Source organism: Bidens hawaiensis, unplaced genomic scaffold, assembly GCF_021521415.1.
Source record: "Bidens hawaiensis isolate Kalapana, Puna unplaced genomic scaffold, B.hawaiensis_p1.1 tig00005770_1, whole genome shotgun sequence".
Taxonomy (NCBI): domain Eukaryota; kingdom Viridiplantae; phylum Streptophyta; class Magnoliopsida; order Asterales; family Asteraceae; genus Bidens; species Bidens hawaiensis.
In genome coordinates, this window is record NW_027491378.1 from 1,609,157 (window position 1) to 1,621,315 (window position 12,159).

Sequence of the window (12,159 nt, forward strand, 5' to 3'; positions counted from 1 at the left end):
TTAATAGGCCTTACGCCTCTGAATTTCGGCGTCAGAGGACAATCTGCAACAAGATGTCCTAACTTATTACACCTAAAACAACACCTATACTCCATTTTCTTTTCAAATGTTGTTTTGGATGTAGAGGCAGTGTTACCAGCCGTTCGTCTCACATAAGGTGGGACGTACGGATTGAGTGGAGTATTCTTTTTAGGAGATTTATCTTTTTCTCCACCAGTGGGTAACACTACCTTCTCTTTTGTCTTACCCGATTCGGACAACTTATCCGAATCCGATGAGACTGGACTCGTAACAGAAATATTTACACTTGAAACAGGCGAACTCGTTTCGCCACTACTAACACTTGGTTCTAAACTTGTAACCTTGATAGGAACTGTCGGAGGAACTTCAAAATCAGCAGATTTCTGTACACTAGGGTTAAAAGTGTAATTGTGGTTATACGGTGGTGGAACCTCGTGATAACCAATTCCTCCTCTCTTTGTAGAGGTACCTTGATCACTAACAAGGTGATCAAGAATAGCTGAGGAATTTCGGAACTGCACCAGTTTTCGGTTTAGTTCCTCCAGTTTTCGGTTTAGTTCCACCAATTTCGGTTTAGTTCCACCAACACATAATTATTGATCTGATTCTTTCTTAGGGTCATAATATATTGTATGGTTGTCTCCTACACCCAATTTATGATCCGATTTATTGGTTCGACACATTCTCAGTTTTTCCTCCGGCTCGTGTACTACCACCTTTAGCAATACTTGCAAAATTTCGAACGGGCCACGGGGTGGCGTGAGGGCATAATAATTTATCCGATTATTTCTTAGGGTCATAATATATAGTATGGCAGTCTCCTAGATCGAATTTATGATCCGATTCAGTGGTTCGACCAATACTTAGTTTATTTTCCTCCGGCTCGTGTACTACCCCCTTTGGCAATACTGGCAAAATTTCGAACGGGCCACGGGGTGGCGTGAGAGCATAATTATTGATCCGATTAATTTCTTAGAGTCATAATATATTGTATCGTAGTCTCCTATACCGAATTTATGATCCGATTCAGTGGTTCTACCCATCCTCAGTTTTTCCTCCGGCTCGTGTACTACCCCCTTTGGCAATACAGTCAAAATTTCGAACGGGCCACGGGGTGGCGTGAGGGCATAATTATTGATCTGATTCTTTCTTAGGGTCATAATATATTGTATGGTTGTCTCCTACACCCAATTTATGATCCTATTTATTGGTTCGACACATTCTCAGTTTTCCTTCGGCTCGTGTACTACCACCTTTAGCAATACTTGCAAAATTTTGAACGGGCCACGGGGTGGCGTGAGGGCATAATAATTTATCCGATTATTTCTTAGGGTCATATTATATTGTATGGGAGTCTCCTAGACCGAATTTATGATCCTATTCAGTGTTTCGACCAATACTTAGTTTTTTTCCTCCGGCTCGTGTACTACCCCATTTGGCAATACAGGCAAAATTTCGAACGGGCCACGGGGTGGCGTGAGGGAATAATTATTGATCTGATTCTTTCTTAGGGTCATAAAATATTGTATGGCAGTCTCCATGACCGAATTTATGATTCGATTCAGTGGTTCGACGCATCCTCAGCTTTTCCTCCGGCTCGTGTACTTTGACAATACTGGCAAAATTTTGAACGGGCCACGGGGTGGCGTGATGGCATAATTATTGATCTGATTCTTTCTTAGGGTCATAATATATTGTATGGTTGTCTCCTAAACCCAATTTATGATCCGATTTATTGGTTCGACACATTCTCAGTTTTTCCTCCGGCTCGTGTACTACCACCTTTAGCAATACTTGCAAAATTTCGAACGGGCCACGGGGAGGCGTGAGGGCATAATAATTTATCCGATTATTTCTTAGGGTCATAATATATTGTATTGCAGTCTCCTAGACCGAATTTATGATCCGATTCAGTGGTTCGACCAATACTTAGTTTATTTTCCTCCGGCTCGTGTACTACCCCCTTTGGCAATACTGGCAAAATTTCGAACGGGCCACGGGGTGGCGTGAGAGCATAATTATTGATCCGATTATTTTCTTAGAGTCATAATATATTGTATGGTAGTCTCCTAGACCGAATTTATGATTCGATTCAGTTGTTCTACCCATCCTCAGTTTTTCCTCCGGCTCGTGTACTACCCCCTTTGGCAATACAGTCAAAATTTCGAACGGGCCACGGGGTGGCGTGAGGGCATAATTATTGATCTGATTCTTTCTTAGGGTCATAATATATTGTATGGTTGTCTCCTACACCAAATTTATGATCCTATTTATTGGTTCGACACATTCTCAGTTTTTCCTCCGGCTCGTGTACTACCACCTTTAGAAATACTTGCAAAATTTTGAACGGGCCACGGGGTGGCGTGAGGGCATAATAATTTATCCGATTATTTCTTAGGGTCATAATATATTGAATGGCAGTCTCATAGAGCGAATTTATTATTCGATTCAGTGGTTCGACCAATACTTAGTTTATTTTCCTCTGGCTCGTGTACTACCCCTTTTGGCAATACTGGCAAAATTTCGAACGGACCACGGGGTGGCGTGAGAGCATAATTATTGATCCGTTTATTTTCTTAGAGTCATAATATATTGTATGGTAGTCTCTTAGACCGAATTTATGATCCGATTCAGTGGTTCTACCCATCCTCAGTTTTTCCTCTGGCTCGTGTACTACCCCCTTTGGCAATACTGTCAAAATTTCGAACGGGCCACGGGGTGGCGTGAGGGCATAATTATTGATCTGATTCTTTCTTAGGGTCATAAAATATTGTATGGCAGTCTCCATGACCGAATTTATGATCCGATTCAGTGGTTCGACGCATACTCAGTTTTTCCACCGGCTCGTGTACTTTGACAACACTGGCAAAATTTTGAACGGGCCACGGGGTGGCGTGAGGGCATAATTATTGATCCGATTCTTTTATAGGGTAATAATATATTGTATGGTTGTCTCCAAGAGCGAATTTATTATTCGATTCAGTGGTTCGACCAACACTTAGTTTACTTTCCTCCGGCTCGTGTACTACCCCCTTTGGCAATACTGGCAAAATTTCGAACAGGCCACGGGGTGGCGTGAGAGCATAATTATTGATCCGATTATGTCTTAGGATCATAATATATTGTATGGTAGTCTCCTAGACCGAATTTATGATCCGATTCAGTGGTTCTACCCATCCTCTGTTTTTCCTCTGGCTCGTGTACTACCCCCTTTGGCAATACTGGCAAAATTTCGAACGGGCCACGGGGTGGTGTGAGGGAATAATTATTGATCTGATTCTTTCTTAGGGTCATAAAATATTGTATGGCAGTCTCCATGACCGAATTTATGATTCGATTCAGAGGTTCGACGCATCCTCAGTTTTTCCTCAGGCTCGTGTACTTTGACTATACTGGCAAAATTTTAAACGGGCCACGGGGTGGCGTGAGGGTATAATTATTGATCTGATTCTTTCTTAGGGTCATAATATATTGTATGGTTGTCTCCTACACCAAATTTATGATCCGATTTATTGGTTCGACACATTCTCAGTTTTTCCTCCGGCTCGTGTACTACCACCTTTAGCAATACTTGCAAAATTTCGAACGGGCCACGGGGTGGCGTCAGGGCATAATAATTTATCCGATTATTTCTTAGGGTCATAATATATTGAATGGTAGTCTCCTAGAGCGAATTTATTATTCGATTCAGTGGTTCGACCAATACTTAGTTTATTTTCCTCCGGCTCGTGTACTACCCCCTTTGGCAATACCGGCAAAATTTCGAACGGGCCACGGGGTGGCGTGAGAGCATAATTATTGATCCGATTATGTCTTAGGATCATAATATATTGTATGGTAGTCTCCTAGACCGAATTTATGATCCGATTCAGTGGTTCTACCCATCCTCAGTTTTTCCTCTGGCTCGTGTACTACCCCCTTTGGCAATACTGGCAAAATTTCGAACGGGCCACGGGGTGGTGTGAGGGAATAATTATTGATCTGATTCTTTCTTAGGGTCATAAAATATTGTATGGCAGTCTCCATGACCGAATTTATGATTCGATTCAGTGGTTCGACGCATCCTCAGTTTTTCCTCAGGTTCGTGAACTTTGACAATACTGGCAAAATTTTAAACGGGCCACGGGGTGGCGTGAGGGCATAATTATTGATCTGATTCTTTCTTAGGGTCATAATATATTGTATGGTTGTCTCCTACACCAAATTTATGATCCGATTTATTGGTTCGACACATTCTCAGTTTTTCCTCCGGCTCGTGTACTACCACCTTTAGCAATTCTTGCAAAATTTCGAAAGGGCCACGAGGTGGCGTGAGGGCATAATAATTTATCCGATTATTTCTTAGGGTCATAATATATTGTATGGCAGTCTCCTAGATCGAATTTATGATCCGATTCAGTGGTTCGACCAATACTTAGTTTATTTTCCTCCGGCTCGTGTACTACCCTCTTTGGCAATACTGGCAAAATTTCGAACGGGCCACGGGGTGGCGTGAGAGCATAATTATTGATCCGATTATTTTCTTAGAGTCATAATATATTGTATGGTAGTCTCCTAGACCGAATTTATGATTCGATTCAGTTGTTCTACCCATCCTCAGTTTTTCCTCCGGCTCGTGTACTACCCCCTTTGGCAATACTGGCAAAATTTCGAACGGGCCACGGGGTGGCGTGAGGGCATAATTATTGATCTGATTCTTTCTTAGGGTCATAATATATTGTATGGTTGTCTCCTACACCAAATTTATGATCCTATTTATTGGTTCGACACATTCTCAGTTTTTCCTCCGGCTCGTGTACTACCACCTTTAGAAATACTTGCAAAATTTTGAACGGGCCACGGGGTGGCGTGAGGGCATAATAATTTATCCGATTATTTCTTAGGGTCATAATATATTGAATGGCAGTCTCATAGAGCGAATTTATTATTCGATTCAGTGGTTCGACCAATACTTAGTTTATTTTCCTCTGGCTCGTGTACTACCCCTTTTGGCAATACTGGCAAAATTTCGAACGGACCACGGGGTGGCGTGAGAGCATAATTATTGATCCGTTTATTTTCTTAGAGTCATAATATATTGTATGGTAGTCTCTTAGACCGAATTTATGATCCGTTTCAGTGGTTCTACCCATCCTCAGTTTTTCCTCTGGCTCGTGTACTACCCCCTTTGGCAATACTGTCAAAATTTCGAACGGGCCACGGGGTGGCGTGAGGGCATAATTATTGATCTGATTCTTTCTTAGGGTCATAAAATATTGTATGGCAGTCTCCATGACCGAATTTATGATCCGATTCAGTGGTTCGACGCATACTCAGTTTTTCCACCGGCTCGTGTACTTTGACAACACTGGCAAAATTTTGAACGGGCCACGGGGTGGCGTGAGGGCATAATTATTGATCCGATTCTTTTATAGGGTAATAATATATTGTATGGTTGTCTCCAAGAGCGAATTTATTATTCGATTCAGTGGTTCGACCAACACTTAGTTTACTTTCCTCCGGCTCGTGTACTACCCCCTTTGGCAATACTGGCAAAATTTCGAACAGGCCACGGGGTGGCGTGAGAGCATAATTATTGATCCGATTATGTCTTAGGATCATAATATATTGTATGGTAGTCTCCTAGACCGAATTTATGATCCGATTCAGTGGTTCTACCCATCCTCTGTTTTTCCTCTGGCTCGTGTACTACCCCCTTTGGCAATACTGGCAAAATTTCGAACGGGCCACGGGGTGGTGTGAGGGAATAATTATTGATCTGATTATTTCTTAGGGTCATAAAATATTGTATGGCAGTCTCCATGACCGAATTTATGATTCGATTCAGAGGTTCGACGCATCCTCAGTTTTTCCTCAGGCTCGTGTACTTTGACTATACTGGCAAAATTTTAAACGGGCCACGGGGTGGCGTGAGGGTATAATTATTGATCTGATTCTTTCTTAGGGTCATAATATATTGTATGGTTGTCTCCTACACCAAATTTATGATCCGATTTATTGGTTCGACACATTCTCAGTTTTTCCTCCGGCTCGTGTACTACCACCTTTAGCAATACTTGCAAAATTTCGAACGGGCCACGGGGTGGCGTCAGGGCATAATAATTTATCCGATTATTTCTTAGGGTCATAATATATTGAATGGTAGTCTCCTAGAGCGAATTTATTATTCGATTCAGTGGTTCGACCAATACTTAGTTTATTTTCCTCCGGCTCGTGTACTACCCCCTTTGGCAATACCGGCAAAATTTCGAACGGGCCACGGGGTGGCGTGAGAGCATAATTATTGATCCGATTATGTCTTAGGATCATAATATATTGTATGGTAGTCTCCTAGACCGAATTTATGATCCGATTCAGTGGTTCTACCCATCCTCAGTTTTTCCTCTGGCTCGTGTACTACCCCCTTTGGCAATACTGGCAAAATTTCGAACGGGCCACGGGGTGGTGTGAGGGAATAATTATTGATCTGATTCTTTCTTAGGGTCATAAAATATTGTATGGCAGTCTCCATGACCGAATTTATGATTCGATTCAGTGGTTCGACGCATCCTCAGTTTTTCCTCAGGTTCGTGAACTTTGACAATACTGGCAAAATTTTAAACGGGCCACGGGGTGGCGTGAGGGCATAATTATTGATCTGATTCTTTCTTAGGGTCATAATATATTGTATGGTTGTCTCCTACACCAAATTTATGATCCGATTTATTGGTTCGACACATTCTCAGTTTTTCCTCCAGCTCGTGTACTACCACCTTTAGCAATTCTTGCAAAATTTCGAAAGGGCCACGAGGTGGCGTGAGGGCATAATAATTTATCCGATTATTTCTTAGGGTCATAATATATTGTATGGCAGTCTCCTAGATCGAATTTATGATCCGATTCAGTGGTTCGACCAATACTTAGTTTATTTTCCTCCGGCTCGTGTACTACCCTCTTTGGCAATACTGGCAAAATTTCGAACGGGCCACGGGGTGGCGTGAGAGCATAATTATTGATCCGATTATTTTCTTAGAGTCATAATATATTGTATGGTAGTCTCCTAGACCGAATTTATGATTCGATTCAGTTGTTCTACCCATCCTCAGTTTTTCCTCCGGCTCGTGTACTACCCCCTTTGGCAATACTGGCAAAATTTCGAACGGGCCACGGGGTGGCGTGAGGGCATAATTATTGATCTGATTCTTTCTTAGGGTCATAATATATTGTATGGTTGTCTCCTACACCCAATTTATGATCCTATTTATTGGTTCAACACATTCTCAGTTTTTCCTCCGGCTCGTGTACTACCACCTTTAGCAATACTTGCAAAATTTTGAACGGGCCACGGGGTGGCGTGAGGGCATAATAATTTATCCGATTATTTCTTAGGGTCATAATATATTGAATGGCAGTCTCATAGAGCGAATTTATTATTCGATTCAGTGGTTCGACCAATACTTAGTTTATTTTCCTCTGGCTCGTGTACTACCCCCTTTGGCAATACCGGCAAAATTTCGAACGGGCCACGGGGTGGCGTGAGAGCATAATTATTGATCCCATTATTTTCTTAGAGTCATAATATATTGTATGGTAGTCTCCTAGACCGAATTTATGATCCGATTCAGTGGTTTTACCCATCCTCAGTTTTTCCTCCGGCTCGTGTACTACCCCCTTTGGCAATACTGTCAAAATTTCAAACGGGCCACGGGGTGGCGTGAGGGCATAATTATTGATCTGATTCTTTTTTAGGGTCATAAAATATTGTATGGCAGTCTCCATGACCGAATTTATGATCCGATTCAGTGGTTCGACGCATCCTCAGTTTTTCCACCGGCTCGTGTACTTTGACAACACTGGCAAAATTTTGAACGGGCCACGGGGTGGCGTGAGGGCATAATTATTGATCCGATTCTTTTTTAGGGTAATAATATATTGTATGGTTGTCTCCTAGACCCAATTTATGATCCAATTTATTGGTTCGACACATTCTCAGTTTTTCTTCCGGCTCGTGTACCACCTTTAGCAATACTTGCAAAATTTCGAACGGGCCACGGGGTGGCGTGAGGGCATAATAATTTATCCGATTCTTTCTTAGGGTCATAATATATTGTATGGCAGTCTCCTAGATCGAATTTATGATCCGATTCAGTGGTTCGAACAATACTTAGTTTATTTTCCTCCGGCTCGTGTACTACCCCCTTTGGCAATACTGGCAAAATTTCGAACGGGCCACGGGGTGGCGTGAGAGCATAATTATTGATCCGATTATGTCTTAGGATCATAATATATTGTATGGTAGTCTCCTAGACCGAATTTATGATCCGATTCAGTGGTTCTACCCATCCTCAGTTTTTCCTCCGGCTCGTGTACTACCCCCTTTGGCAATACTGGCAAAATTTTGAATGGGCCACGGGGTGGCGTGATGGCATTACTATTGATCTGATTCTTTCTTAGGGTCATAAAATATTGTATGGTACTCTCATTGACCGAATTTATGATCCGATTCAGTGGTTCGACCCATCCTCAGTTTTTCTTCCGGCTCGTGTACTATCCCCTTTGGCAATACCGGTAAAATTTCGAACGGGCCACGGGGTGGCGTGAGGGCAAAATAATTGATCCGATTCTTTCTTAGGGTCATAATATATTGTATGGCAGTCTCCTAGACCGAATTTATGATCCGATTCAGTGGTTCGACCCATACTTACTTTTTTTTCCTCCGCTCGTGTACTACCCCTTTTGGCAATACTGGCAAAATTTCGAACGGGCCACGGGGCGGCGTGAGGGCATAATTATTGATCTGATTCTCTCCTAGGGTCATAAAATATTGTATGGCAGTCTCCATGACCGAATTTATGATCCGATTCAGTGGTTCGACGCATCCTCAGTTTTTCCTCCGGCTCGTGTACTACCCCCTTTGGCAATACTGGAAAAATTTTGAACGGGCCACGGGGTGGCGTGAGGCCATTATTATTGATCTGATTCTTTCTTAGGGTCATAAAATAATGTATGGCAGTCTCATTAACCGAATTTATGATCCGATTCAGTGGTTCGACCCATCCTCAGTTTTTTCCTCCGGCTCGTGTACTATCCCCTTTGGCAATACCGGTAAAATTTCGAACGGGCCACGGGGTGGCGTGAGGGCAAAATAATTGATCCGATTCTTTCTTAGGGTCATAATATATTGTATGGCAGTCTCCTAGACCGAATTTATGATCCTATTCATTGTTTCGACCCATACTTAGTTTTTTTCCTCCGGCTCGTGTACTACACCCTTTGGCAATACTGGCAAAATTTCGAACGGGCCACGGGGTGGCGTGAGGGCATAATTATTGATCTGATTCTTTCAAAAGGTCATAAAATATTGTATGGCAGTCTCCATGACCGAATTTATGATCCGATTCAGTGGTTCGACGCATCCTCAGTTTTTCCTCCGGCTCGTGTACTACCCTCTTTGGCAATACTGGCAAAATTTTGAACGGGCCACGGGGTGGCGTGAGGCCATTATTATTGATCTGATTCTTTCTTAGGGTCATAAAATAATGTATGGCAGTCTCATTAACCGAATTTATGATCCGATTCAGTGGTTCGACCCATCCTCAGTTTTTTCCTCCGGCTCGTGTACTACCCCCTTTGGCAATACTGGTAAAATTTCGAACCGGCCACGGAGTGGCGTGAGGGCATAATAATTGATCCGATTCTTTCTTAGGGTCATAATATATTGTATGGCAGTCTCCTAAACCGAATTTATGATCCGATTTATTGGTTCGACCCATACTTAGTTTTTTTTCCTCCGGCTCGTGTACTACCCCTTTTGGCAATACTGGCAAAATTTCGAACGGGCCACGGGGTGGCGTGAGGGCATATTATTGATCTGATTCTTTCTTAGGGTCATAAAATATTGTATGGCAGTCTCCATAACCGAATTTATGATCCGATTCAGTGGTTCGACACATTCTCAGTTTTTTCCTCCGGCTCGTGTACTACGACCTTTAGCAATACTGGTAAAATTTCGAACGGGCCACGGGGTGGCGTGAGGGCATAATAATTGATCCGATTCTTTCTTAGGGTCATAATATATTGTATGGTTGTCTCCATGACCGAATTTATGATTCGATTCAGTGGTTCGACGCATCCTCAGTTTTTCCTCCGGCTCGTGTACTAGCCCCTTTGGCAATACAGGCAAAATTTTGAACGGGACACGGGGTGGCGTGAGGGCATAATTATTGATCCGATTCTTTCTTTGGGTCATAATATATTAAATGGTTGTCTCCTAGACCCAATTTATGATCCGATTTATTGGTTCGACACATTCTCAGTTTTTCATCCGGCTCGTGTACTACCACCTTTAGCAATACTGGCAAAATTTCGAACGGGCCACGGGGTGGCGTGAGGGCAAAATAATTGATCCGATTCTTTCTTAGGGTCATAATATATTGTATGGCGGTCTCCTAGACCGAATTTATGATCCGATTCAGTGGTTCGACCCATACTTTGTTTTTTTTCCTCCAGCTCGTGTACTACCCCCTTTGGCAATACTAGCAAAATTTCGAATGGGCCACGGGGTGGCGTGAGGGCATAATTATTGATCTGATTCTCTCTTAGGGTCATTAAATATTGTATGGCAGTCTCCATGACCGAATTTATGATCCCATTCAGTAGTTCGACGCATTCTCAGTTTTTCCTCCGGCTCGTGTACTACCCCCTTTGGCAATACTGGCAAAATTTTGAACGGGCCACGGGGTGGCGTGAGGGCATTAATATTGATCTGATTCTTTCTTAGGGTCATAAAATATTGTATGGCAGTCTCATTAACCGAATTTATGATCCGATTCAGTGGTTCGGCCCATCTTCAGTTTTTCCCCCAGCTCGTGTACTACCCCCTTTGGCAATACAGGTAAAATTTTGAACAGACCACGGAGTGGCGTGAGGACATAATAATTGATCCGATTCTTTTTTAGGGTCATAATATATTGTATGGCAGTCTCCTAAACCGAATTTATGATCCGATTAAGTTGTTCGACCCATACTTAGTTTTTTTTCCTCCGGCTCGCGTACTACCCCTTTTGGCAATACTGGCAAAATTTCGAACGGGCCACGGGATAGCGTGAGGGCATAATTATTGATCTGATTCTTTCTTAGGGTTATAAAATATTGTATGGCAGTCTCCATGACCGAATTAATGATCCGATTCAGTGGTTCGACCCATCCTCAGATTTTCCTCCGACTCGTGTACTACCCCCTTTAGCAATACTGGCAAAATTTTGAACGGGCCACGGGGTGGCGTGAGGGCATAATTATTGATTCGATTCTTTCTTAGGGTCATAATATATTAAATGATTGTCTCCTAGACCCAATTTATGATCCTATTTATTGGTTCGACACATTCTCAATTTTTCGTCCGGCTCGTGTACTAACACCTTCAGCAATACTGGCAAAATTTCGAATGGGCCACGGGGTGTCGTGAGGGCATAATAATTGAACCGATTCTTTCTTAGGGTCATAATATATAGTATGGGAGTCTCCTAGACCGAATTTATGATCCTATTCAGTGTTTCGACCCATACTTAGTTTTTTTCCTCCGGCTCGTGTACTACCCCATTTGGCAATACTGGCAAAATTTCGAACGGGCCACGGGGGTGGCGTGAAGGAATAATTATTGATCTGATTCCTTCTTCGGGTCATAAAATATTGTATGGCAGTCTCCATGACCGAATTTATGATTCGATTCAGTGGTTCGACGCATCCTCAGTTTTTCCTCCGGCTCGTGTACTTTGACAATACTGGCAAAATTTTGAACGGGCCATGGGGTGGCGTGAGGGCATAATAATTGATCTGATTCTTTCTTAGGGTCATAATATATTGTATGGTTGTCTCCTACACCCAATTTATGATCCGATTTATTGGTTCGACACATTCTCAGTTTTTCCTCCGGCTCGTGTACTACCCCCTTTGGCAATACTAGCAAAATTTCGAACGGGCCACGGGGTGGCGTGAGAGCATAATTATTGATCCGATTATGTCTTAGGATCATAATATATTGTATGGTAGTCTCCTAGACCGAATTTATGATCCGATTCAATGGTTCTACCCATCCTCAGTTTTTCCTCCGGCTCGTGTACTACCCCCTTTGGCAATACAGGCAAAATTTTGAATGGGCCA

The 12,159-nt window shown here is 42.6% G+C and overlaps 1 long non-coding RNA gene across 1 annotated transcript in view; it reads left to right on the forward strand.

Annotated features, from left to right (window-relative positions):
• Positions 1 to 12,159, forward strand: part of LOC143630619 (uncharacterized) — a 175,313-nt gene that overhangs the window by 119,463 nt on the left and 43,691 nt on the right. The gene's annotated exons all lie outside the window — the stretch shown is intronic.